General features: G+C 40.1%; 1 non-coding gene across 1 annotated transcript; it reads right to left on the reverse strand.

The window, feature by feature from the left end:
• Nucleotides 1-20653: 20653 nt before the first annotated feature.
• Nucleotides 20654-20805, reverse strand: LOC129395796 (5.8S ribosomal RNA). Its single transcript, XR_008623009.1, has one exon. It is a non-coding gene; the product is annotated as a 5.8S ribosomal RNA (ribosomal RNA).
• Between the last annotated feature and the right edge of the window lie 3431 nt (nucleotides 20806-24236).

A 24236-nucleotide genomic window follows, 5' to 3' on the forward strand; every position in this document is an offset into this window, starting at 1 on the left:
AAGGGCTCACAAATATCACAAAGCAGATTCTACAAAACGACTGTATCCAAACTGGTCAATGAAAAGAACATTTCAAATCTGTGAGATGAATGAGCACATCACAAAGAATTTTCTCAGAAAGCTTCTTTCTAGTTTTTATGTGAAGATATTTCCATTTTCACCATAGACCTGAAACTGCCTACATATATCCCTTTGCAGATTCTACAAAAAGATTGTTTCCAAACTGCTCAATCAAAGAAAGCTTTCTACTCTGTGAGATGAATGCACACATCACAGAGAAGTTTCTCAGAAAGTTTCTGTCTAGCTCTTTTTTGTCAATACTCCCTTTTTCACCATAGGCCTCAAACCACTCATAAATAACACTTTGTAGAATCTACAAAAGTACTGTTTCCAAACTGCTAAATCAAACGAAAGTTCAGCTGTGTGTGATGAATGCACACATTACAAAGAAGTTTCTAAGAACGTTTCTGTCTAGTTTTAATGTGAAGATACTTCTTTTACACCGGAAGCCTCAAAGCATTCACAAATTTTCCTTTTCAGATTCTACGAAAAAACTCTTTCCAAACTGCTCAATCCAAAGACAGGTTCAACCCTGTGTGATGAATGCACACATCAGAAAGAACTTTATAAGAAGCCTTCTCTCTAGATATTATTTGTGGATATTTCCTTTTTCACAAGAGGCCTCAAAAATCTCACAAATATCCCTCTGCATATTCTACAAAAAGACTGTTTCCAAACTACTCAATGAAAGAAAATTCAACTCTGTGAGATGAATGCACACATCACAAAATGGTTTCTCAGAATGCTTCTGTCTAGTTTTTATATGAAGATTTCTTTTTTCACCACATGCCTCAAACTGCTCAAACTCTGAATAGACAAATAACAGGATCTGAAATTGTGACAATAATCAATAGCTTACAAACAAAAAGAGTCCAGGACCAGATGAATTCACAGCTGAATTCTACAAGAGGTACAAGGAGGAACTGGTACCATTCCTTCTGAAACTATTCCAATCAATAGAAAAAGAGAGAATCCTCTCTAACTCGTTTTATGAGGCCAGCATCATTCTGATACCAAAGCCAGGCAGAGACACAACCAAAAAAGAGAATTTTAGACCAATATCCTTGATGAACATTGATACAAAAATCCTCAATAAAATACTGGCAAAAAGAATCCAGCAGCACATTAAAAAGCTTATCCACCATCATCAAGTGGGCTTCATCCCTGGGATGCAAAGCTGGTTCAACATACAAGAATCAATAAATGTAATCCAGCAAATAAACAGAGCCAAAGACAAAAACCACATGATTATCTCAATAGATGCAGAAAAGGCCTTTGACAAAATTCAACAACTCTTCATGCCAAAAACTCTCAATAAATTAGGTATTGATGGGACTATCTCAAAATAATAACAGCTATCTGTGACAAACCCACAGCCAATATCATACTGAGTGGACAAAAACTGGAAGCATTCCCTTTGAAAACTGGCACAAGACTGTCATGCCCTCTCTCATCACTCCTATTCAACATAGTGTTGGAAGTTCTGGCCAGGGCAATCAGGCAGGAGAAGAAAATAAAGGGCATTCAATTAGCAAAAGAGGAAGTCAAATTGTCCCTGTTTGCAGATGACATGATTTTATACCTAGAAAACACCATCATCTCAGCCCAAAATCTCCTTAAGCTGATAAGCAACTTCAGCAAAGTCTCAGGATACAAAATCCATGTGCAAAAATCACAAGCATTCCTATACACCAACAACAGACAGAGATCCAAATCATGAGTGAACTCCCATTCACAATTGCTTCAAAGAGAATAAAATACCTAGGAATCCAACTTGCAAGGGATGGGAAGGACCTCTTCAAGGAGAACTACAAACCACTCCTCAAGGAAATAAAAGAGGATACAAACAAATGGAAGAACATTCCATGCTCATGGGTAGGAAGAATCAATATCGTGAAAATGGCCATACTGCCCAAGGTAATTTATAGATTCAATGCCATCCCCATCAAGCTACCAATGACTTTCTTCACAGAATTGCAAAGGGATATTTGAGAGCCCTTTGAGTCCTACGGTGAAACACGAAATATCTTCATATAAAAACTAGACAGAGGCTTTCTGAGAAACTTCTTTGTGGTGTGATATTTCATTTCAGAGAGTTGAACCATTCTTTGGATTGAGCAGTTTGGAAACAGTCTTTTCGTATAATCTGCAAATGGATATTTGTTGGGCTTTGAGGCTGATGGTAAAAAAGGAAATATCTTGACATGAAAACTAGACAGATGCTTTCTGAGAAACTTTTTTGTGATGTTTGCATTCAACTCACAGAGTTGAATCTTTCTTTTCATAGAGCAGATAGGAAATAGTGTTTTTGTTCAATATGCAAAAGGATATTTCTGAGTGGTTTGAGCCCTATGGTGACAAAGAAATGTCTTCACATAAAAACTAGACTGAAGCATTCTGAGAAACTTATTTGTGATGTGTTCATTCATCTCACAGAGTTGAAACTTTCTTTAGATAGGGGAGCTTGGAAAGAGTCTTTTCATAAAATCTGCAAAGGGATATTTGCGAGCACTTTGAGGCCTACGGTGAAATAGGAAATATCTTCACATAAAAACTAGACAGAAGCATTCTCATAAACTTCTTGTGATGTGTGCACTCATCTCACAGAGTTAAAACTTTCTTTTGACTGAGCAGTTTGGAAACAGTCTTTTTGTGGAATATGCAAAGGGATATTTGTGAACCTATTGAGGCCTGTGGTGAAATAGGAAATATCTTCACATAAAAACTAGACAGAAGCTTTCTGAGAAACTTCTTTGGGATGTGGCTTTCCTCTCACAGAGTTGAAACTTTCTTTTGATTGAGCAGTTGGGAAGCTGTTTTTTATAGAATCTGGAAAGGGATATTTGTGAGCCCTTTAAGGTCTATGGTGAAACGGGAAATATCTTCACATAAAAGCTAGACAGAAACTTTCTGAGAAACATCTTTGTGATGTGTTATTTAATCTCACAGAGTTGAACCTTTCTTTTGATTGAGCAGTTTGGAAACAGTCTTTTTGCAGAGTCTGCAAATGGATATTTGGAGCACATTGAGCCAAGGGTGAAATAGATAATGGCTTCACATAAAAACTAGACAGAAGTTTTCTGATAAACTTCTTTGTGATGTGTGCATTTATCTCACACAGTTGAACTTTCCTTTGATTTAGCAGTTTGGAAACAGTATTTTTGTAGAATCTGCAAGTGGATATTTGCAGCACTTTGAGGCCCATGGTGAAAAAGAATATCTTCCCATAAAAATTAGACAGAAGCTTTCTAAGAAAATTATTTGAGATGTGTGCATTCATATCACAGAGTTGAACCTTTCTTTTAGTTGAGCAGTTTGGAAACAGTCTATTCATAGAATATGCAAATAGATATTTGTAGCACTTTGAGGCCAGTGGTGAAAAAATTTCTCTCATGGAGTTGAAACTTTCTTTTGATTGAACAGTTTTGAAACAGTCTTTTTGTAGAATCTGCAAAGGATAATTCTGAGCCCATTGAGGCCTATTCTGAAAAAGGAAATATCTACACATAAAATCAGACAGAAGCTTTCTGAGAAACTTCTTTGTGATGTGTGCTTTCATATCACAGAGTTGAACCTTTCTTTTGATTGAGCAGTTTGGAAACCATCTTTTTGTAGAATCTGCAAATAGATAGTTTTGAGCAATTTGAGGCCTATGGAGAAAAAGGAAATACCTTCACATAAAACTAGACCGATGTTTCTGAGAAACTTCTTTGTGATGTGTGCTTTCATCTCATAGAGTTGAACCTTTCTTTTGATTGAGCAGTTTGGAAAAAATCGTTTAGTAGAATGTGCAATTGAATATTTGGAGCACTTTGAGGCCTATGGTGAACAAGGAAATATCTTCACATAAAAACTAGACAAAACCTTTCTAAGGAACTTCTTCATGATGTGTGCATTCATCTCACATATTTCAACATTTTTTTGGTTTGAGTAGCTTGGAAAAAGTCTTTTTGAAGGATCTGTAGAGGGATATTCGTGTGCGGTTTGAGGCCTCTTGAGAAAAAGGAAATATTCACATAAAAACCGGATAGAAGCATTGTGAGGAACTTCTTTGTGATGTGTACATTCGTTTCACAGTGTTGAACTTTTCTTTTGATTTAACAGTTTGGAAACAGTCTTTTTCTAGAAACTGCAAAGTGATATTTATGAGCCCTTTGAGGCCTATGGTGAAATAGGAAATATTTTCACATAAAAACTAGACAGAAGCTTTCTGAGTATCTTCTTTTGTGATGTTTGATTTCATCTCACAGAGTTGAAACTTCCTTTTGATTGAGTAGTTTGGAAACAGTCTTTTTGTAGAATCTGCATAGAAATATTGTGAGTAGATTGAGGCCTATGGTGATAAAGGAAATATCTTCACATAAAAACTAGTTAGAAGGTTTTTGAGAAACTTCTTTTTGATGTTTGCATTCGTGTCACAGAGTTGAACCTTTCTTTTCATTGAGCAGTTTGGAAACAATCTTCTTACACTTTCTGCAATGGGATATTTCTGAGTGATTTGAGGCCTATGCTGAAAAATAAATATCTTCACATAAAAACTAGACAGAAGAGTTCTGACAAACTTCTTTTTGATGTGTGTTCTCATCTCACACAGTTGAAATTTCCTTTGATTGAGCAGTTTGGAAACAGATTTTTTGTTGAATCCACAGAAGGATATTTTTGAGTGGTTTGAGGCCTATGCTGAAAAAGAAATATGTTCACATAAAAACTAGATGGAAGATTTCTGAGAAACTTCTTTGGATGTGTGCATTCGTATCACAGAATTGAAACTTTCTTTTGATTGAGCACTTTGGAAACAGTCTTTCTTTAGAATCTGCAGAGGGATATTTGTGAACGGTTTGAGGCCTATAGTGAGAAAGGAAATATCTTCGCATAAAAACTAGAGAGAAGCCTTCTGAGAAACTTCTTTATGATGTATGCCTTTATGTTACAGAGTTGAACCTTACTTTTCATTGAGCAGTTTGGCAAAAGTCTTTTTGTACAATCTGCAAAATTATTTCTGTGAACGCTTTGAGACTTATGGTGACAAATGAAATATTTTCACATAAAAACTAGAGAGAAATCTACTGAGAAACTTCTTTCTCACATGTGCATTCATCACAGAAGTTTGAAAATTTCTTTTGATTGAGCAGTTTGGAAACAGTATTTTTGTAGGATCTGCCAAGGGATATTTGGAGTGGTTTGAGGCCTATGGTGAAAAAGGAAATATGCCCTAATAAAATCTAGATAGTAACGTTCTGAGAAACTTCTTTGTGATGTGTGCATTAATCTCACAGATTTGAAACTTTTCTTTGATTGAGCAGTTTGGAAACAGCCTTTTTGTACATTCTGCAAAGGTGTATTTATAGGCAGTTTGAGGCCTATGGTGAAAAAGGAAATATCTTCACATAAAAACTAGACAGAAGCTTTCTGAGAAACTTATATGTGATCTGTTCATGCACCTCACAGAGTTGAAACTTTCTTTTGATTAAGCAGTTTGGAAACAGTCTTTTTCTAGAATCTGCAAAGGGATACTTGTAGGCAGTTTGAGGCACATGGTCAAAGAGGAAATATCTTCACATTAATACTAGACTGAAGCATTCTGAGATACTTTGTGATGTGTGCATTCATGCCACAGAGTTGAACCTTTCTTTTGATTGAGCAGTTTGGAAACTGTGTTTTTGTAGAATCTGTATAAGGACATTTGTGTGCACCTGAGGCCTATGGTGAAAAAGAAATATCTTCACATAAAAACTAGGCAGACCCTTTCTGAGAAACTTCATGATGTGTGCATTCATCTCAGAGAATTTAATCTTTGTTTTGATGGAGCACTTTGGAGGCAGTCTTTTTGTATAATCTGCAAAGTGATATTTGTTTACACTTTGAGGCTTATGGTGAAAAGGGAAATAAGTTCACAAAAAAAATAGACAGAAGCTTTCTGAGAGACTTCTTTATGATGTATGCATTCGCCTCACAGAGTTGAATCTTTCTTTTGATTTGGCAGTTTGGAAACTGTCTTTTTGTAGAATCTACAAAGGGACATTTGTGAGCACTTTGAGGTCTACTGTGAAAAAGGAAATATTCACAAATAAAATGTAGACAGAAGCTTTGTGAGAAACTTCTTTTTGATGTTTGCATTCATCTCACAGAGTTGAACCTATGTTTTGATTGAGGAGTTGGAAACAAGCTTTTTCTAGAAACTGCAAAGGGACATTAGTGTGCACCTGAGGCCTATGTTGAAAAAGGAAATAGCTTCACATAAAAATTAGGCAGAAGCTTTCTGAAATACTTCATTGTGATGTGTGCATCCAGCTCACAGAGCTTAACCTTTGTTTTCATTGAGCAGTTTGGTAGCCGTCATTTTGTAGAATCTGCAAAGTGATGCTTGTGAACGCTTTGAGGCCTATGGTGAAAAAGGAAATATCTTCACATAAATGCTAGATACAAGCTTTCTGAGAAACTTCTTTGTGATATGTACTTTCATCTCACATAGATGAACAATTCTTTTGATTGAGCAGTTTGGAAACACTCTTTTTGTAGAATCTGCAAGGGATATTTGTGAAAGCTTTGAGGCTTATGGTGAAAACAGAAATATCCTCACATTAAGACTAGACAGAAACTTTCTGAGAAACTTCTGTGTGATGTGAGCATTTGTCTCACAGAGTTGAAACTTTCTTTTGATTGAGCAGTTTGGAAACAGTCTTTTTGTAGATTCTGAAAGGGATATTTGTGAGCAGTTTGAGGCTTATGGTGAAAAAAGAAATGTTCACAAATAAAATCTACATAGAAGCTTTCTGAGGAACTTCGTTGTCATTTGTGCATTCATTTCACAAGGTTGAACTTTACTTTTGATTGAGCAGTTTGGAAACCATCTTTTTGGAGCATCTGCAAAGGGAAATTTGTGAGAGGCTTAAGGCATATGGTGAGAAAGTAAATATATTAACATAAAAACTAGACAGAATATTTCTGAGAAACTTCTTTGTGATGCATGCATTCATGTCATAGAGTTGAACTGTTCTCTTGATTGAGCTGTTTGGAAACAGTCTTTTTGTATAATCTGCAAAGGGATATTTGTGAGTGGTAGGAAGTCTATGGTGAAAAAGGAAATATCTTCACATAAAAACTAGAAAGAAGATTTCTGATAAACCTCTTTGTGATGTGTGCATTCATCTCTCAGATTTGAACTTTTCTTTTCATTGAGCAGTTTGGAAACATACTTTCTGTAGAATCTGAACATTGATATTTCTGAAGGCTTTGAAGCTTATGGTGAAAAAGGAAATAACATCTGATAACAACTAGACAGAAGCTTTCTGAGAATCTTCCTTGTGATGTGTGCATTCACCTCACAGATATGAACTTTTCTTTTGATTGAGAAGTTTGGAAACCATCTTCTTGTAGAATCTGCAAAGGGATATTTGAGAGAGCTTTGAGATCTATGGTAAAAAAGGAAATATCTTCACATAAAACCTAGACAGAAGCTTTCTTAGAAACATTTTTGTGATGTATGCGTTCATCTCACTGAGTTGAACCTTTCTTTGGTAGAACAGTTTGGAAAGAATCTTTTTGTAGAATCTGCAAGTGGATATTTAGAACACTTCGGGGCCTATGGTGGAGAAGGAAATATCTTCACATAAAAACTAGAGAGAAGAATTCTGAGACACTTCTTTGTGATATGTGCATTCATCTCACAGAGTTGAACCTTCTTTTGATTGAGCAATTTTGAAACACTCTTTTTGTAGGATCTGCAATTGGAAATTTGGAGCATTTTGTCACCTATCGTGGAAAAACAAATATCTTCACATAAAAACTAGACAGAAGCTTTCTGAGAAACTTCTTTGTGAAGTGTGCATTCAGCTCACAGAGTTGAACCTTTGTTTTGATTGAGCAGTTTGGGAACAGTCTATTTGTAGAATCTGCAAAGTGATATTTGTGAACACTTTGAGGCTTACAGTGAAAAAGGAAATATCTTCAAATAAAAACTAGACAAAAGGTTTCTGATAAACGTCTTTGTGATATGTGAATTCTTCAAATAGAGCTGAAACTTTCTTTTGATTGATCAGTTTGTAAACAGTCTTTTTGGAGTATCTGCAAAACGATATTTTTGGGCAGTTTGAGGCTCATGGTGAGAAAGAAAATATATTCACAGAAAAGTTGACAGAAGCTTTCTGAGAAACTTCTTAGTGATGTGTTCATTCATCTCACAGAGTTGAACCTTTCTTTTGATTGAGCAGTTTGGAAGCAATCTTTTTGTAGAATCTGAAAAGGGATATTTCTGATCCATTTTTGGCATACAGTGAAAAAGGAAATGTCTTCACAAAAAAACTAAACAAAAGCTTTCTGAGAAACTTCTTTATGATGTGTGCATTCATTTCACAGAGTGGAAACTTTATTTTGATTGAGCAGTTTGGGAGCTGTCTTTTTGTATAATCTGCAAAGTGATATTTGTGAACAATTTTAAGTTTATGGTGAAAAAGGAAACATCTTCCCAAAAATCTAGACAGAAACTTTCTGAGAAACTTTTTGTGATGTGTGCATTCATCTCACAGAGTTGAAGCTTCTTTTTGACTGATCAGTTTGGAAGCATTCTTTTTGTAGAATCTGCATAGAGATATTTGTGAACCCTTTGAGGCCTGTGGTGAAAGAGGAAATATCTTCATATAAAAACTAGACAGAAGCATTCTGAGAAACTTCGTTGTGTTGTGTGTTTTCATCTCACAGAGTTTAACATTTCCTTTCATTCAGCAGTTTGGAAACAGTCTTTATGTAGAATGTGCACAGGGACATTTTTGAGTGATTTAAGGTCTATGGTGTAAAAGGAAATATCTTCACATAAAAACTAGACAGAAGCATTCTGAGAAACTTCTTTGTGATGTGTGCATTCAGCTCACAGTGTTGAACCCTTCTTTAGATTGAGCAGTTTGGAAACAGTGTTTTTGTAGAATCTGCAGAGAGATATCTGTGAGCCCTTTAAGGCCTATGGTGAAAAAGGAATTATCTACAAATAATATCTAGACAGAAACTCTCTGAGAAACTTCTTTGTGATGTGTGCATTCATCTCACTGAGTTGAATCTTCCTTTTGATTGAGCAGTTTGGAAACAGTCTTTTTGTAGAATCTGCATAGGGATAGCTGTAAGCCCATTGAAGCCTGTCTTGAAAAAGGAATTCTCTTCACATAAAAACTAGACAGAAGCTTCCTGAGAGACTACTTTGTGATGTGTGTGTTCATCTCACAGAGTTGAACCTCTCTTTTGATTGAGTAGTGTGAAAACAGTCTTTTTTAGAAACTGCAAGGAATATTTGTGAGTGGTTTGAAACCTATGGTGAAAAAAGAATTATCTATAAATAAAATATAAACAGAAGCTTTCTGAGAAACTTCTTGGTGATGTGTGCATTCATCTCACGTAGTTGAACTTTTGTTTTGATTGAGTAGTTTTTAAACAGTCTTTTTGTACAATCTGCAAAGTGATATCTGTGAATGCTTTCAGGCTTATGGTGAAAAAGGAAATATCTTCACCTAAACCTATAAAGAAGCTTTCTGAGGAACTTCTTAAGGATGAGTACATTCATCTCACAGAGTTGAACATTTCTTTTTATTCACCAGTTCAAAAACAGTCTTTTTGTAGAATCTGTAAGGAGACATTTTTGAGCTCTTTGAGGCCTATGGTGAAAAAGCAAATATCTTTACATAAAAACTATACAGAAACTTTCTGAGAAACTTCTCTGAAATGTGTGCATTCATCTCACAGAGTTTAACCTTTGTTTTGATTGAGTAGTTTGGAAACAGTCTTTTTGTAGAATCTGTAAAGGGGTATTTGAAGGCATTTTGAGGCATATGGTGAAAAAGGAATTATCTTCACATAAAAACTAGACAGAAACTTTCTGAGAAACTTCCTTTTGATGTGTGCATTCATCTCACAGAGTTGAAACTTTCTTTTCACTTATCGAGTTGGAAACAGTCTTTTTGTAGAATAGGCAAAGGGATATTTATGAGTAGTTTGAGGTCTGCAGTGAAAAAGGAAATATCTTCACATAAAACCTAGAGAGAAGCATTCTGAGAAACTTCTTTGTGATGTGTGCATTCATCTCAGAGAGTTGAACCTTTCTTTTCATTCAGCAGTTTGGAAGCCGTCTTTTTGTTGAATCTGAAAAGTGATATGTTTCAGCGGTTTGAGTCCTATGGTGAAAAAGGAAATATCAAAAAACAAAATGTAGACAGCAGCTTTCTAAAAAACTTCTTTTTGATGTGTGTATTCATCTTACAGGGTTGAAACTTTCTTTTCATTGAACAGTTTGGAAACAGTCTTTTCATAGAACCTGCAAAGAGATATTTGTGAACACTTTGAGGCTTCTGGTGAAAAAGGAAATATCTTCAAATAGAAACTAGACTCATGTTTTCTGGGAAACTTCTTTATGATGTGTGTATGCATCTCAAAGAGTTGAATCTTTCTTTTGATTGAGCAGTTTGGAAACATTCTTTTTGGAGAATCTGCAAAGGGATGTGTTTTTTTCCTTTATTATGTATTTATTTTTATTATTATACTTTAAGTTTTAGGGTACATGTGCACATTGTGCAGGTTAGTTACATACGTATACATGTGCCATGCTGGTGTGCTGCACCCACTAACTCATCATCTAGCATTAGGACTATCTCCTAATGCTATCCCTCCCCCCTCTCCCCACCCCACAACAGTCCCCAGAGTGATGTTCCCCTTCCTGTGTCTATGTGTTCTCATTGTTCAATTCCCACCTATGACTGAGAGTATGCGGTGTTTGGTTGTTTGTTCTTGTGATAGTTTACTGAGAATGATGATTTCCAATTTCATCCATGTCCCTACAAATGACATGAACTCATCATTTTTTATGGCTGCATAGTATTCCATGGTGAATATGTGCCACATTTTCTTAATCCAGTCTATCATTGTTGGACATTTGGGTTGGTTCCAAGTCTTTGCTATTGTGAATAATGCCGCAATAAACACAAGTGTGCATGAGTCTTTATAGCAGCATGATTTATAGTCCTTTGGGTATATACCCAGTAATGGGATGGCTGGGTCAAGTGGTATTTCTAGGTCTAGATCCCTGAGGAATCGCCACACTGACTTCCACAATGGTTGAGCTAGTTTACAGTCCCACCAACAGTGTAAAAGTGTTCCTATTTCTCCACATCCTCTCCAGCACCTGCTGTTTCCTGACTTTTTAATGATTGCCATTCTAACTGGTGTGAGATGGTATATCATTGTGGTTTTGATTTGCATTTCTCTGATGGCCAGTGATGGTGAGCATTTTTTCATGGTTTTTTGGCTGCATAAATGTCTTCTTTTGAGAAGTGTCTGTTCGTGTCCTTTGCCTACTTTTTGATGAGGTTGTTTGTTTTTTTCTTGTACATTTGTTTGAGTTCATTGTAGACTCTGGATATTAGCCCTTTGTCAGATGAGTAGGTTGCGAAAATTTTCTCCCGTTTTGTAGGTTGCCTGTTCACTCTGATGATAGTTTATTTTGACGTGTAGAAGCTCTTTAGTTTAATTAGATCCCATTTGTCAATTTTTTCTTCTGTTGCCATTGCTTTTGGTGTTTTAGACATGAAGTCCTTGTCCAGGCCTATGTCCTGAATGGTAATGCCTAGGTTTTCTTCTAGGGTTTTTATGGTTTTAGGTCTAATGTTTAAGTATTTAATCCATCTTGAATTTATTTTTGTGTAAGGTGTAAGGAAGGGATCTATTTTCAGCTTTCTACATATGGCTAGCCAGTTTTCCCAGCACCATTTATTAAATAGGGAATCCCTTCCCCAATGCTTGTTTTTCTCAGGTTTATCAAAGATCAGATAGTTGTTGATATGCGGCATTATTTCTGAGGGCTCTGTTCTGTTCCATTGATCTATATCTCTGTTTTGGTACCAGTACCATGCTGTTTTGGTTACTGTAGCCTTGTAGTATAGTTTGAAGGCTGGTAGTGTGATGCCTCCAGCTTTGTTCTTTTGGCTTAGGATTGACTTGGCATTGCAGGCTCTTTTTTGTTTCCATATGAACTTTAAAGTAGTTTTTTCCAATTTTGTGAAGAAAGTCATTGGTAGCTTGATGGGGATGGCATTCTATCTGTAAATTTCCTTGGGCAGTATGGCCATTTTCATGATATTGATTCACATATGTATATATGTGTCTATATATACATATACATATATGTATATGTATGTGTGTATATATATACACACATACATATACATATATTTTATATATATATATAATATATATATATATATATATATACACACATATATATATATATAGTACTTCCACTCACTGGAGGCCTTTACTCTTTCAATGCTAGATTCACTGATTTCTGGTCCCATGCTTATGTTGATTACTAGCTAGTGTATGTAGACTCCTTAAATTTAAGGAGTTGAGAGAACTCTTCATATCACCAAGTTGATTTCTTTAGTCTTCTCCCTGTCAAAGACCAGGTTGCCCTAGATATCAGAGACAGCTGTTTTTTCCATAAAAAATAAAGGTCCTGTCTCTCTCTCATTAGCCACCACGCCCAGTTTCTTCTCATGGAGGATTGCTTCATAGGTAACTTTAAAACTCCAGTAATTTCTCACAAGGTTGCTTCGAACACCTGAACATAAACTTCATCATGGAGCCTCTGAAACCCCTGAAGCCTCAGAATGGGAAGTTTCAGAAGGCTCTTTGCGCTATTGAGGTTCTACAAAAGGACCGTTTCCAAACTGCTTAATCAGAAGAAAGGTTCAAATACGTGTGATGAATGCACACATTATGAAGAAGTTTTTCAGAATGCTTCTGTCTAGTTTTTGTGTGAAGATATTTATTTATCTCCATGGGCCTGAAAACACTCTGATATATCCCTCTGCAGACAGTACAAAAAGACTTTCCAATCTGCTCAATCAAAAGAAAGCTTCTACTCTGTGAGAAGAAAGAACACATCATAAGGAAGTTTCTCAGAATGCTTCTGTCTGGTTTTCTGTGAAAATATTTCCTTTTTCACCATAGGCCTCAAAGCACTACAGATATCCATTTGCAGATTCTACAAAAAGACATTTACAAACTGCTCAATCCAAAGAAAGTTTCAACACTGTGAGATGAATGCATGCATTACAAAGTAGTTTATCAGAAAGCTTCTGTTTAGTTTTTATGTGAAGATATTTCCTTTTTCACCATAGGCCTCAAAGCGCTTCAATTATCCATTTGCAGATTCTGCAAAAAGAGTATTTCCAAACTGCTCAGTCAAAAGAAATGCTCAACTCCTTAAGATGAAAGCACTTATTTAAAAGTAGTTTCTCAGAAAGCTTCTGTCTAGCTTTTATGTGAAGATATTTCCTATATCACCAAAGGCCTCAATGGCTCAGAATTGTCCCTTTGGGGATTCTACAAAGGACTGTTTCCAAACTGCTCTAGCAAAAGAAAGCTTCAACTCTGTGAGATGAATGCACCCATCACAAAATGTTTCTCAGAATGTTTCTGTGTAGTTTTTATATGAAGATATTTCCTACTTCACCATTGGCCTCAAAGGCTTCACAATTATCCCTTTGTAGATTTTACAAGAAGACTTTTTCCAAATCTTCAATCAAAGAAATGTTCAACTGTGTGAGATGAATGCAAACATCACCAAGAAGTTTCTCAGAATGCTTCCATCTAATTTTTATGTGAAGATATTTCCCTTTTCACCATAGGCCTCAAAGGGCTGCAAATATCCATTTGCAGATTGTACAAAACACTGCTTCCAACCTGCTTAATTGAAGGAAATGTTCAACTCTGTGAGACGAAAGCATAAATCACAGAGAAGTTTCTCAGAAAGCTACTGTTTAGTTTTTATATGAAGATATTTCCTATTTCACCATAGGCCATAAAGGGCTCACAAATATATCTTTGCAGATGCTACAAAAATGCTGTTACCAAACTGCTCAATCAAAAGAAAGTTTCAACTCCGTGAGATGAATGGACACATCACAAAGTAGTTTCTAAGAATGCTTCTGTCTAGTTTTTGTGGGAAGATATTTCTTTTTCACCATAAGCCTCAAATGGCTCAGAAATATCCCTTTGCAGATTGTACAAAAAGACTGTTTCCAAACTGTTCAATGAAAAGAAAGGTTCAACTCTGTGAGATGAATTCAAACATCCAAGAGGTTTCTCAAAATACATCTATCTAGTTTTTATGTGAAGGCATTTACTGTTTCACCACATGCCTCAAACGGCTCACAAATATTCCCTTTGCAGATTCTACAAAAAGACTGTTTCCAAACTGCTCAATGAAAAGAAAGGTTAAACTCTCTGAGATGAAAGCTCTCATCACAAAGAAGTTTCTCAGAATGCTTCTGTCTAGTTTTTATGTGAAGAAGTTTCCTTTTTCACCATAGACCTAAAACTGCTTCAAATATACATTTGTGGATTCTATGAAAAGTCTATTTCTAACTGCTCAATCAAAAGAACTGTTCAACTCTGTGAGATGAATGTGCACATCACAAAAAAGTTTCTCAGAAAGCTTCCATTTAGTTTTTATGTGAAGATATTTCCTTTTTTACCATGGGCCTCAAAGTGCTCCAAATATCCATTTGCAGATTCTACAAAAAGAGTATTTCCAAACTGCTCAATCCAAAGAGAGGTTCAACTCTGTGAGATGGAAGCACAGATCACAAAGGAGTTTCTTAGAAACCTTCAGTCTAGTTTTTATGGGAAGATATTTCATATTTCACCATAGGCCTCAATGGGCTCAGAAATATACCTTTGCAGATTCTACAAAAGGATTTTTTCCAAACTGCTCAGTCCAACGAAAGATTCAACACTGTGAGATGAATTCATACATCACAAAGAAGTTTCTCAGAAAGCTTCAGTCTAGTTTTTATGTGAATATATTTCCTTTTTCACCATAAGCCTCAAACCACTCTCAAACATCCCCTGGAGATACTATATAAAGATTGTTTCCAAGCTGTTCAATCAAAAGAAAGGTTCAACTCTTTGTGGTAAATGCACATGTCACCAAGAAGTTTCTCAGAATGCTTCTGTCTAGTTTTTATGTGAAGATATTTCCTTTCTCAGCAAGTCTTCAAACTGCTCCAAATATCCATATGCAGAATCTACAAAAAGATGGTTTCTGATCTCCTCAATGAATAGAAAGGTTCAACTCTGTGAAATGAAAGAACACATCACAAAGAAGTTTCATAGAATGTTGCTTTCTAGTTTTTATATGAAGATATTTCCTTTTTCACCATTGTCCTCAAAGTGCTTCAAATATCCATTTGCAGATTTTACAAAAAGTGTGTTTCCAAACTGCTCAATCAAAAGAAAGGCTCAACTCTGTGGGTTGAAAGCACACATCACAAAGAAGTTTCTCAGAAATCTTCTGACTAGTTTTTATGTGAAGATATTTCCTATTTCACCGTAGGCCTCAATGGGCTCACAAATATCCCCTTGCAGATTCTACAAAAGGACTGTTTTGAAACTCCTCAATCAGAAGAAAGGTTCAACTCTGTGAGATGAATGCATACATCACAAAGAAGTTTCTCAGAATTCTTCTGTCTAGTTTTTATGTGAGGATATTTCCTTTTTCACCATAGGCCTCAAAGCACTCCAAATATCCATTTGCATATTCCACAGAAAGACTGTTTCCAGACTCTTCAATCAAAAGGGAGGTTCAACTCTGTGAGATGAAAGCACACTTCACAAAGCAGTTTCTCAGAATGCTTCTGTCTAGTTTCTATGTGAATATATTTCCTATTTCAACTTAGGCCATAAAGGGCTCACATATATCCCTCTGCAGATTCTAGAAAATTATAGAAAAGGACTCTTTCCAAACTGCTCAATCAAAAGAAAGGTTCAACACCGTAAAATGAATGCACACATCACAAATAAGTTTCTCAGAAAGCTTCTGTCCAGTTTTTATGTAAAGATATTTCCCTTTTCACCATACCTATCAACATGCTCAAAATATGCCTTTGCAGATTCTCTGAAAAGACTGTTTCCAAACTTCTCATTCAAAAGAATGATTCAACTCTGTGAGATGAATGCACATATCACAAAGACGTTTCTCTGAAATCTTCTGTCTAGTTTTTATGTGAAGATATTTCCTTTTTCACCATAGGCCTCAAGCTTCTCACAAATATCCCATTGCAGATTGTACAAGAATAGAGTTTCCAGACTCATCAAAGAATAGAAAGTTTTATCTCTGTGAGTTGAATGCACACCTTGCAAAACAGCTTCTCAGAAACATTCTTATAGTTTTTATTGAAGATATTTCCTTTTTCACCATAAGGCTCAGAGAGCTGAAAAATATCCCTTTGCTGATTCTACAAAAATACTCTTTCCAAACTTCTTAATCAAAAGAATCATTCAACTCTCTGAGGTGAATGCACACATAGCTAGGAATTTTCTCAGAAAATTCTGTCACGTTTTTATGCGATGATATTTCCTTTTTCACCATAAGCCTCAAACTTCTCACAAATATCCCTTTGCAGATTCTACAAGAAAAGAGTTTCCCATCTGCTACGTGAAAAGAAATGTTTACCTCTGTGAGATGAATGCACACATTGTAGAGCAGTTTCTCAGAAACCTTCTGTCTAGTTTTTATGTGAAGATATTTTCTTTTTCACCATAGGCCTCAAAGCACTCACAAATATCCCCTTGCATATTCTACAAAAAGACTCTTTGTGAACTGCTCAAAGGAATGGTTCAACTCTGTGAGATGAGTGCACACATCACACAGATGTGTCTCAGAAAGCTTCTGTCTAGTTTTCATGTGAAGATATTTACGTTTTCACCATAGGCCTCAAAGTGTTCCCAAATATCCCTTTGCAGATTCTTCAAAAAGATTGTTTCCAAAATGCTCAATCAATAGAAAGGTTCAACTCTGTGAGATTCATTCACACATCACAAAGTAGTTTCTCAAAAACCTTCTTTCTAGTTTTTTATGTGAAGATATTTCCTTTTTCACCATAGGCTTCAAAGCACTCACAAATATCCCTTTTCAGATTCTACAAAAAGACTGTTACCAAACTACTCAATCAAAAGAATGGTTCAACTCTGAGATGAATGCACACATCACAAAACAGTTTCTCAGAAAGCTTCTGTCTAGTTTTTATGTGAAGATATTTCCTTTTTCACCATTGGCTTCCAAGTGCTCACAAATATCTCTTTGACAATTCTACAAAAATACTGTTTCCAAACTGCCCAATCCAAAGAATATTTCAACTCTGTGAGATGAATGCACACATAACCAGGAAGTTTCTCAGAAACTTCTGTCAAGATTTCATGGGATGATATTTCCTTTTTCACGATAGGCCTCAAACTGCTCACAAATATCCCTTTGTGGATCCTACAAGAACAGAGTTTCCAATCTGCTCAATGAAAATAAACCTTTACCTCTGTGAGATGAATGCACACATCACAAAGCAGTTTCTCATAAGCCTTCTTTCTGGTTTTTATGTGAAGATATTTCATTTTTCACCATAGGCCTCAAAGCACTCACAAATATCCCTCTGCAGATTCTGCAAGAACACCATTTCCAAGCTTTTCAATCAAAAGAATGGTTTAACTCTGTGAGATGAATGCACATGTCACAAAGTAGTTTTTCAGAAAGCTTCTGTCTAGTTTTTATGTGAAGATATTTCCTTTTTCACCATAGACCTCAAAGCACTCACAAACATCACTTTGCAGATTGTACAAGAACTGAGTTTCCAGACTTATCAAAGGAATGAAACGTTTAACTCTGTGAGATGAATGCAGACATCACAAAGCAGTTCCTCCAAAACCTTCTTTAGAGTTTTTATGTGAAGGTATTTCTTTTTCACCATGGCCTCAAAGCACTCACAAATATCCCTTTGCAGATTCTACAACAACAGAATTTCCAAACTGTTCATAATTAGTTTTTAGGACCAACATGAGAGTTTAGACATACTGCTTGTGGTGCAGCACACATGTATTATCCACACTGAAATTAGGAATTCAACTGAAGTTCATGTGGAGGTGAAAATGTGAATATTTGGGGGACCTTGGAGATGATCTATCTCACTTTATTTTGCAGAAAAGAAAACATATTCAAGGAAAGGGCATGCATTGTCTAAGGTGATTCAGCAGCTTTGGCGCAGAAGCAAAACACACCTAAGGTGATTCATCAGGTTTGGAGAGAAACGCAAAACAGAAATACTGTTCTTTTGCTTCTCAGATCAAGAATTTTTTTCACAATACTGAACTACTTATGTTTCTGATTCCTTAATTTTCTTTTTAAATTTTGCCAATATTGTCTTACAAAGATCCTATTCTTTACCCTAAAGATTTAAATCTGTTACCATTATTGTCTCTTTATAAGTAAAATTACTTGTTGTTATTATAAATGATCATTCAATCACTTTTCATTTTTTAGTAGTCCAGTACAAATTTAGTAACAAATAAACACTATTGGCCTTGGCAATCCAAGAGGAGCTCAAGTCCTCCAGGGCACGTCAGGAAAAGGCTAAATGACAGCTGTGCTGTGAATGGACAGAATACAGCTCTCATACAGATTATTGAGTATTTGATGTTCTTCAACAATTCCATTAATCTTCAGTTTTTTTCCTCTTTGAAGTGAAAGTCTGCTATGACTTTCAAGTTTCTTTTGAAATAATTATAGATTCACAGGAAGTTGTAAAATGTCCAGGGATGTCTTAGGTACTCTTCACTAATTCCAGTGGTGGCATCTCGCGTAGCCATAGAGCATTATCAAAACCTGGAAACTGACATAGGTACAATTCAGAAAGCTTACTCAGATCGCAACCGTTTTGTATGCATTCATTTTTGTATGTGTGTATGTGTGTGCGTGTGTTCTGTGCATTTTTATGTGGTGTAGATCTCTGTAACTACCACTTCCACAGTCAAGATACAGAACCGTAGCCTCACCACAAGGCTCCAACTTGCAATCTTTGCTGACACTCTGACACGTTTTCCTCCACCCCTTCCCCTTGGCAACCCCATAGTCTGTTCTCCATCTTTACAATTTTATTTCAATAATTTATATAAATGTAATTGTGCAAACTCGAATTTTTAAAGGGAAAAAACAAGTCACAGATAGTTTTGTTAGCACTGTAAAATAGTCTTTAACATTCATCTGTTTTATGTTCTATTTGTCTCAAAAAAATTTGCTTTGTTCTTTCCTGTACTTTCTGATATCAGGATAGGAAATCAATACCAAACAAAACAATTCCATTCATTTTTTTCCATAGCTTGGTTTTCACTGTTGTTGCATAACATTTATTTTTCTATTTACTCTTTCTCTCTGTTTTCCGTCACATAAAAGTAACTTTGTGTTCTTTACCTCTTCTAAGAAAATTTGGTAATGAGTCTTTAATGTGAATCCTGGACCACCCTTGTTTTGATTTTGTGTTATGGGTGTTCTTTTGTGTGATCGTTCTCATGGAGAGTTCTTGTGAAGCTGGGATTTTCCAGTGGTTTGTCAAAATGGAAATAGATATTTAACAAACCAAACACAAAATGACCTTGCTCCAGGAATGCATCATTTGTGAGAAAACACTACGTCTTCCAACTAGAGATTGTGAATATTACTCTTATTATCCTTTACTCCCTTTTATTAAAACTGTATTTTTTTACACATTTGTATAACTCAGGTAATGAAATGTGAAACTACGTGATTGCCTACCAATTACAATTGATGTTAATGATGCTACTGGGAGGCCAACCCTACAGTGGCTGCACCAAGTCTAGGGACTTGCTAGCTTTGATAAGTTACATGGGATTGCCTACGTACTAAATGTAGGTGGGGGACAGGTCCGAGGATGTGGCAGCACCAACCCGCCCTGACATCAAAGCTCTGGACGGGGTGCCAGGCACCGCGCAGCCAAGAGCAGGAGGTGGGCACCTGATGGCGTATGACACTGTAGCATCCAGGGGATCACCACCAGGGGCAAATGAACCCCAGGACCATGGCCATGAGCGCTGCCAGATGGGCCGCTTGGTGGGCTTCTGGCCCCGGACACACCACGTCACAAGCCAGGCAGGTGGGGGGCAGGCAGGAGAAGAGGATGGTGCCTGGGAGGGGTGATGGGGAGGAGGGGCGCTGGAGCGGCGGTCGGCCGGTCGCCGGGCTGCCACCAGGGGTGGGCAGCAAATTAAGGCAACTGGGACATGCTCCCCCACCCTCTCCCCAGTGGACCCTTCCTACTTGCCATCCTCCCTGCCCAACAAGCCTCCACCACCGATGATGCGCAACGACAATGATCGCACAGGACCATCCATCCCACCAGCACCAACAAACCCTGCACCACGAGCTGTGTGAGGCACGAGGGAGCCCCTGAGGGAAGAAACAGGACCGCGGTGGTGGCCACAGGAACTCAACACCAGCGGGCTCTCTTCCCTCTGTGTTTTTGCAGGTGATGGCTCCAACCTCTCTCTCTTCCTCACAGCCAGGAGCCCCTCTTCCCCCACGCCACCCAACGCGTGACCACACAGGGCCTGCAGTGGGGGTGGGGGGGAAGGGGCAGGCATGGCAGGAGAGGAGGGCAGATGTCGCCGGGTCTGCACTTGGGGGGATGGAGGTCCCCACGGGCCCTGCCATGGAACCCCCAGCTGTGCACCCCAAGGAGCCCGGAGGCACCCCCAGGGGCTAATGATTGGCAAGCAAAGCTCAGACAGGCATAGCCCTGGGAGGAACCCGGGCCGCAAGTGCGTTCGAAGTGTCGATGATCAATGTGTCCTGCAATTCACATTAATTCTCACAGCTAGCTGCATTCTTCATCAACGCAGGAGCCAAGTGATCCACCGCTAAAAGTCATACAAGGTCGATTTGGCAAGGGCGCTCCCAACAATGGGAGGCCCTCCTGGCACAGCACGTCCCCCAGAGGGGTTACCTCAGGCCGGCCAGTCAGACAGCAATGGGACGAGACTCCAGAGAGGGGTTGGAAGGTTTCACAACACGGGGAGGTGGTGCCGTCCACGGGAGTGAGAGGGACAAATGCTGCCACCACCCCACAGGCTCCCGGGGGTTCCTGCCCCCACAGCACAGGGCATACGCCACATGCGTGGCACACATGCGACAGCACGATGGCCACTGGGTACAGCCCCCACCGGCATCAGCAGTGACACGCAAGTGCAGCACGGCCCCGGCAGCTGGGGAGACGGAGTCAGCAGTGGAGGTGAGGGAGGGGCAGACCCCTCCCAAACGGACTCCCCCGTGGGCCCACAGCACCCAACCCACGGGTGGACAGGTGACCCCCACAAGGGGTCCTTAAACCTCCGCACTAGAAAGTGCTGGGTACCTGGATGGTGGAGGCGGACGAGGAGTGGAGGGCTGGCGTCCAGCCCCCTACCCTCAAGAAGCCCTAGTGGGAAGGCTGGGGAGAGCCAGTGGGCCAGGCCGGGCCAGGTGGCGCGGTGTGGCAGAGGCAATGATGGTGGCAGTGGCAGCGATGTGAACCCGGCCGGCCCCAACGGGAGCAGGTGGGATGGGGCTGAGCCGGCAGGACAGGGAGGGATGACAGCCCCGGCAGGGAGGACACAGAGACCCACAACTCGTCGTGATGCCGAGAACCACCCCCGCGCCCGCCGACACACACGTGGGGGCCACGGCAGGGGACAGTTCCCCGCTGCTCACCAGGCCGGTGAGCCATCCAGCCTGCCCCCCGACACGCACACACAGTTTCATCCCAGCACGTGTGTCTCTGTCTACCCTCTCTCTCCCTCCCGAGTTCTCCGGCTCTCGGGGCAGGCAGGGCCATGCAACAAACAAATGGCACAACCCCGCCAGCACACATGCCACATGGGGAACACAGTCAGCCAAGAAGGAAGGACGCAGTGGCGCCTCTGCAGCTTTGCTCTTCTCCGTTAATGATCCCTCGACATGTTCAACTATGGAAATTTTGTTATGACTTTTACTTCCTCTAGATAGTCAAGTTCGACTGTCTTCTCAGTGCTCCACCAGGGCAGTGGGCTGACCTGGCGGGGCCGATCCAAGGGCCTCACTGAACCATCCAATCAGTAGTAGTGACTGGCAGTGTGTACAAAGGGTAGGGACTTCACGCAAGTCTATGACCTGCACTTACTGGGAATTCGTCATTCATGGGGAATAATTGCAATCCCCGATCACCATCACCAATGGTGTTCAACAGGTTACCCGCGTCTGCCACATACGGTAGGCACACGCTGAGCCAGTCAGTGCAGCACGCGTGCAGCCCCGGACATCTAAGGGCATCACAGACCTGTTATTTCTCAATCTCGGGTGGCTAAATGCCACTTATCCCTCTAAGAAGTTGGGGGATGCTGACCGCTTGGGGGTCGTGTAACTAGTTAGCATGCCAGAGTCTCCTTCATTATCAGAATTAACCAGACAAATCACTCCACCAACTAAGGCCATGCACCACCACCCATGGAATCAAGAAAGACCTATCAATCTGTCAATCCTGTCCATGTCCAGGCCGGGTGAGGTTTCCCATGTTGAGTCAAATTAAGCTGCAGGCTCCACTCCTTGTGGTGCCCTTCCACCAATTCCTTTAAGTTTCAGCTTTGCAACCATACTCACCTGGGAACCCAAAAATCCAAAGACTTTGGTTTCTGGGAAGCTGCCCAGCGGGTCATGGAAATAACGCCGCGGCATCACCAGTCGGCATTGTTTATGGTCGGAACTACGACGGTATCTGATCGTCTTTGGAACTCCGACTTTCGTTCTTGGTTAATGAAAACATTCTTGGCAAATGCTTTAGCTCTTGTCAGAACTGCACCAGTCCAAGAATTTCACCTCTAGTGGCACAATACGAATGCCCCCAGCCGTCCCTCTTAATCATGGCCTCAGTCCTGAAAACCAACAAAAAAGAACCGAGGTTCTATTCCATCTTTCCTAGCTGAGATATCTAGGTGGCTCGGGCCTGCTTTGAACACTCTAACTTTTTCAAAGTAAACGCTTTGGGCCACGGGACACTCAGCTAAGAGCATCGAGGGGGTGCTGAGAGGCAAGGGGCGGGGACGGGCCATGGCTAGCCTGCCCGCCCACTCCCAAGATCTAACTACGGGCTTTTAAACAACTTTAATATATGCTATTGGAGCTGGAATTACTGTGGCTGCTGGCTCCAGACTTGCCCTCCAATGGATCCTCCTAAAGGATTTAAAGTAGACTCATTTCAATTACAGGGCCTCGAAAGAGTCCTGTATTGTTATTTTTCGTCACTACCTCCCCGGGTCGGGAGTGGGTAATTTTTGCACCTGCTGCCTTCCTTGAATGTGGTAGCTGTTTCTCAGGCTCCCTCTTCAGAGTCGAACTCTGATTCCCCATCACCCATGGTCACCGTGGTAGGCACAGCAACTACCATCGAAAGTTGATAAGGCAGATTTTCGAATGGGTCGTCGCTGCCACTGGGGGCATGCCATTGGCCTGAGGTTATCTAGAGTCACAAAAGCTGGTGGCACCTGACCCTCCGGCCGGGGCTGGAGAGGGGCTGACTGGGTTGGTTTTGATCTGATAAATACACGCATCTTCCCCACGAAGGAGGTCAGCGCCCTTTGGCATGTATTAGCTTTAGAATTACCACAGTTTTCCAATTAGGAGAGGAGCGAGTGACCAAAAGAACCATAACTGATTTAATGAGCCATTCACAGTTTCACGGACCGGCCCTGCCTACTTAGACATGTATGGCTTAATCTTTGAGACAAGCATATGGTGCTGGTAGGATCAACCATGTAAGTAGAAAGCGGCCTCCGGGCCTCAGGAGGATGAGCCCGGAGTCCAGGTCATGAGGATGGGCATGGCAGGGCAGGCAACGGGGTATGTGGGAGGGAGGGAAGCAAGGCGGGGCGGTGGGAGGGGGGCGGTGGCGCGGCGAACCGGACATCCCATACACCCACATGACACATCCCCGACCTGCTCACCACTCCCAACCCTTCGCACCAACGTGCGAGGAGGCAGACCGCCCAACCCGTGCGTGGCAGCTGTGAGGGACCAGCAGCCGCTCGTGCACGGCGGGCACGGGGCGGCCCCGATGTTTGGGCAGCGAACCAGAGGCGGACTGTAGTGCCCAGGGTCTCACCACCAGCGGCCTCCGAGCACGAAGGCGACCCTGCGCGGTACCAGGAGCGGTCGACTGGCCTTCGGCGGGCCCGCGGCTCCCCCATCGCCGCCGCCGTCACGGCCAGCCCCCGGAACCCTCTTTCCTGCACGCGGCGCAGGCCGACTCCAAACCCTCCGGGCGCCCACCAGACCCACGCGGGGAGCCGCC

Source organism: Pan paniscus, chromosome Y, assembly GCF_029289425.2.
Source record: "Pan paniscus chromosome Y, NHGRI_mPanPan1-v2.0_pri, whole genome shotgun sequence".
Taxonomy (NCBI): Eukaryota; Metazoa; Chordata; class Mammalia; order Primates; family Hominidae; genus Pan; species Pan paniscus.